Here is a 5,500-nt window from a genome sequence, read left to right on the forward strand (position 1 = left end):
CCGCAGTTATTTTGGTCTGAAGGGATCATTTTTGCACCTAGATAGATTAAATAAGTGTATTTATTAATCTTATTCTATTGTTTTAACAGTGTGATTATTAGAATTGTTATTTCTATTATAGTTTTTTAATAACAATGCCGCAAAGTTTACGTGACTTGTTGGGATAAAAAGTGCCATGGTTGTGGGGTAAAAGTACCATGGTTGCTCTGTATTCGTTAATGTTGATTTTATAACAAGTCGATAATCCTAAGTCGATAATCTTATCAGTGAAGTTGACCAATAGCTAACAGTACGAAACCTTACCGATTACTTTCGATTATCGACTCATTGTAGAATTAGCATTAGTGGTGTTCGTTACGCAGAGAGACAGGTAAATTATTCAGAATGTGACTTTCATCTCCGATTTCGATGAAATTAGGCTTATTCGACGCGTCTATATTACTGTAATAATGATGACGAACGATTTTATCGCTTAAATATCTTTTAATAACAAATATTTTTTCAAATTCGTTATAATCATCCATTATTGGAAGACTGATTTAATTTTTTATTAAGGTCAAAATGACAAAAAATCAAGTGTAAGAGGAAAGACTATTCTTATTTGTTTTCGAGCACGATATAGTGCTAGTTTTGTTTCTTCTTTTCAAAGTTTGTCTTAGGTTAAGAAAACGTTAATAATTTAATTTTCTGTTAAAACTGAAATATTTCTATTATAATTTTGTTACCAAAACCCTCTTAATAATAAAAACCCACCTTATAATAAAAAAACTCTCTAGTATATATCTATTTTTATCCCTGAAAATAGTTCAAACGTAATATATTAGTATTGATATTTTTTATCCTATTATATGGAACTTCTTGCCCCACATATGGGGTAAGAAGTGCCGAATGACTTCCTCTGTAAAATTTACGATATCTTTGTAATGAAGGGTATATATGCATACTTTGTTACATGTATTTTATAGTCAAAGGACTCTAGTTTCGAAAAATATCAACACGATCTGTGTGAGTTAAATATTCTTTATTTTATAGCAAAAAATGTCAAAAGTGGCCCTTTACTCCCCGGTCTACCTCTTATATGAAAGATTACAATTATTATATAGTACACTATTAGAAATGTAACCACGAGCTTCCTTTACACGTAAATGAAGCTTGTGGTTATGAACGAAATTAAAAGTAATGAATGATTTAACTGAAAATTAAGTTACAGTAGTTACTTAAATGTAATGAACGTGTACATTAAATTTATGAAATTTAATGTACTTTTGATAAAATTTTATGAAAAGTACATTAAATTTCATAAATTTTCATGAAAAATACATTAAATTTTATGTATATATATATGTACACAAATATACTTTTTAATTATAAATACATTAAATTTTATGTAATGTCCTGAAATTAATTTCAAAATGTGTAACTTAAAATGTAATGAAATTTAAGAACATTTCTAACAGTGTAATTATATTTAATACAATAATAATAGCAATAATTAACAAGGCCTTTGGAGTCAACGCTGGATCTTATATTGCGCAAAACTAAATAATATCTATTAATCTAAATCATTAACTTACGTACGTTTCGGCTTACTATTTTAGCCATCCTCAGCAATAAAAATTATCGCTTATCGCACTACAAAATCTGTCGAACTGCGTCTCGCACAATCGCAGTTCCGACCTTCAAATATGCAATCGCAGTGGAAATGTGGTGAGATACAACCATCTTCAACATAGTCCAATGTTGTGCCAACCAGTTGCTTAGCTGAGTGGAGTAGATAGTGGAACTCAAGCTAATAATAGCAACGAGATATTTTTAAAAAACCAAATAGATATTAATTTGCTTAATTAGTGTATGTTAGTCTAAAACTCACCCCATCTCCAACAACGATCACAAATGGATCCAAGCATCGTCAATCCATTACAACCATTTAAATCTTACAATGTCAAAGTTAGATTGAAAAATAATTTAAGTAACGCAAAAGAAAGACATGTTCGTTCTGATGTGGTCTCTTGTTACTCATTAAATACAAGGAAAGACGTGTCGCACGAACAAAGCATATCGGTCAATGATAAAAATAAACATATTATAACTTATTGAGAATTTCTATGTATCCATGATTTAAAGCCTCAGTGTCTGTTTGCATGTTGAGACCACTGGGTTGACAATTTATATAGAGCATCTCCGATATAATTTCCACTGCGATTGCATATTTGGAGGTCGGAACTGCGATTGTGCGAGACGCAGTTCGACAGAATTTGTAGTGCGATAAGCGATAATTTTATTGCTGAGGATGGCTAAAATAGTAAGCCGAAACGTACGTAAGTTAATGATTTAGATTAATAGATATTATTTAGTTTTGCGCAATGTAAGATCCAGCGTTGACTCCAAAGGCCATGTTAATTATTGCTATTATTATTGTATTGATTTAAGGAGTCTATAAAATTTGTAATTTTTACTCCAATTTATTTATGATTACGCCAGGCTGAAATATGAGGCGTCAACTAGAGGGTTCGTTTTTCAAATTTATTTGTCAGGTATTTGGAATATATGTTATGAATTTAATAAAAGAGTGGATCAAACATCGAAAATCGATCTACAGAAACAAGAACAGAATTATATTTATAAAACATTGTATAGAATGTAAGTTAGTGCCTCCACATCTTTACAAAATTTCAAAGTTTGCTCCAGCCTTTGACTCGCGAGATACTACAATGACAAGATTCAAGAATATTATACAAGATTTCATCAGAAAAATTCAAAAAATAACAATTAAAAGACTCGTATAGGTCGATTGAGATTTCAAAAAATAAAATTTTCCATCTTGTTCGCAGTATTTCTAATGAATTGCCTATGAATATTTTAAGTAATTTCTTTGATTCTCAGAATCAAAAATTGCATAAGTATTACATTAACAATAAAAAAAGAATAGACAAAAAAATGGCCTGGTTGAATAGAAAAGAAGAGATACAGAATAACGAAAATATGAAAGTATTGGAATATGTTTGGTTACCGGGAGATGACAACAAGCCCAATAACAATAAGTTTGTCTATGAGAATTTGCCTTTGTCTTCCTTGAACAATCCGAATGCGGTGGGCATAAAGATTTCTCCGAGATTGTTTGTTAATGATAGGATTACTCCTTCAGTTACATCCATAAGGGAAAAATGGTTTTATAATCTATCTTCGGTGGATATACCTACTAACATACAATATCTATTACAACTGGGTGAGAATTTCGCACTTCCAATCAGTGGCGGAAAGCCATTGGTCATGGAATTCATAAAAAGTATAGAAAACAACATTAAGAAAATGCAAAGTTCAGTACACAATAACATCAGAAATCATTCGGTAGCAATAATTAAAAAATTACTATCTTTTAAATATAACAATAATTGGATTAATTGTACGATTAAAAAATTGTTACAATGCACACAACAATTTCTAAAAAATAACCGAAACATTATAATTACCAAGGCTGACAAGGGCAACATAACAGTAGCATTAGAGAAGAACTCTTATATAGAGAACTCTTATATATTTTGGATAGCTGATTTCATTTCGTATATAAAGAGCCGGACTGATTCGTTCCAGCGCGATATTTACAAATAAATGTAAAACATGTCCGAGGTCAAAAAAATGACAAAACAATCTAAGAAGAGAACACGATCACCTTCACCTGTATCTTCTGACTGCAATTTGTCTGATTTGGAAGAAAGTGACGATGATTTTTTTGCGGAGGAAATTACAGATAATGATACAGAAAGTAATTCATCAAACAGTTGTGATGAAAATTCGGATCAAGAAGATTTGGAATATGTTGATTCTGATGATATTCCATTAGATGAAAGATTGAATCAATTGTTAAAAAATCTAACTTTCAATGAAAACGCTAATTTTGAACCAATAATTCATACTTTCAACGATCCTTATTCAGGTTTACAAAAGGGTTGTGGAATAGATAAAAATAGTTCTTCTATTGATATTTTTAAAGCTTTCCTTGAAGAAGAATTTGTAGACATGATTGCTTGTCAAAGTAATTTGTATAAGGAAAATAAATTAGCGGATTTAAGAAATGCTAATAAGCTAAAGAAACATTCAAGAATCAACAAGTGCGATTCAATCACTATGGATGAACTGTACACTTTTCAAGCATTGCTTATACTGATGGGGATCGTAAAAAAGCCAGAAATTAAGATGTATTGGTGTAAAGATCCTATGCTTGAAACGCCATTTTTCTCAAAGTGTATGACACTTGTACGATTTCAGAATATACTTGCGATGATGCATTTTTCGCCTGAAACAGATTCACAAGATAAGCTTTATAAGATAAGGCCAGTCGTTGAATATCTGAAAGATCGCTTTCAAAGCATTTACAGACCTGCCGAAAATATTTCTATTGACGAGTCTCTGATGAAATGGCAAGGGAGGCTAAGTTTCAAACAATTCAATAGAAACAAACGAGCTCGTTTCGGAATAAAATTGTATGAAACGTGTGATTCAAAAAATGGATACGTATATAATTTTAAGATCTATGTAGGCAAAGATGAAAATGATTCAAACAAGAAATCACTACTTGGCATATCCGGAAATGTAGTGATGGACCTGCTTTCCGATTTAGGTGAACAAGGGCGTTCTTTATACATCGATAATTGGTATAGTTCACCCTGGCTATTCCTGACATTGCATAATGCGAAAACCAATGTTTGTGGAACTGTGCGACCAAACCGAGCAAAACTCCCAAAAGTAAATAAAAAGGAAATTAAAAATGGCGAGATGAAGGTGTTTAGCTCTCCGCGAATGACATATATGCTATGGAAAGATAAAAGATTGGTGACTATGCTTTCTACCAAACATGCGCCTGAAATGGTTGTAACTAATAAAGTGGACTATCATACTAAGCAAAAAAAGCAGAAACCAAATATTGTATTGGAATATAATGATAATATGGGCGGCGTTGATTTATCTGATCAATGCATTACGCCATATGAAATTCTAAGGAAATCGCAAAAATGGTACATCAAAACTTTCTTTCATTTACTTGACTTAGCCATATTCAATGCTTGGGTTGTTTATAATACTGTTCACGCTGATAAGAAACTGAAGTTTTTACATTTTCGCAACCAACTAGCCAGAGAACTCCTTGAACACCACGGTAACAAAGATTTTAAAGCAAGAAAAAATAATTTTTGTAAAACAAATCCAATGAGATATGCAAATCCGCATTTTCCATCTGCTATTGGAGAAAAAAAAACTGTCAGAAAGCGATGTGTTTTGTGCTACAAAAATGGAAAGTCTCAATTCGTTAGTTTCATGTGTGGGGATTGCAATAACATTCCATTGTGTATAACACCTTGTTTTAAAAATTATCACACTGATGCAGTAAAATGCTAAAACTCACAAGTGTGTAATAATATTTCACGTACAAAAAAGAGAGAAAACATAAACTTACATTTTTATAAATCAAAAAAATCAAAAAAACTTAAAAAAATTAAAAAAAAAA

Source organism: Trachymyrmex cornetzi, unplaced genomic scaffold (genome assembly GCF_001594075.2).
Source record: "Trachymyrmex cornetzi isolate Tcor2-1 unplaced genomic scaffold, Tcor1.1 scaffold16, whole genome shotgun sequence".
Lineage (NCBI taxonomy): Eukaryota > Metazoa > Arthropoda > Insecta > Hymenoptera > Formicidae > Trachymyrmex > Trachymyrmex cornetzi.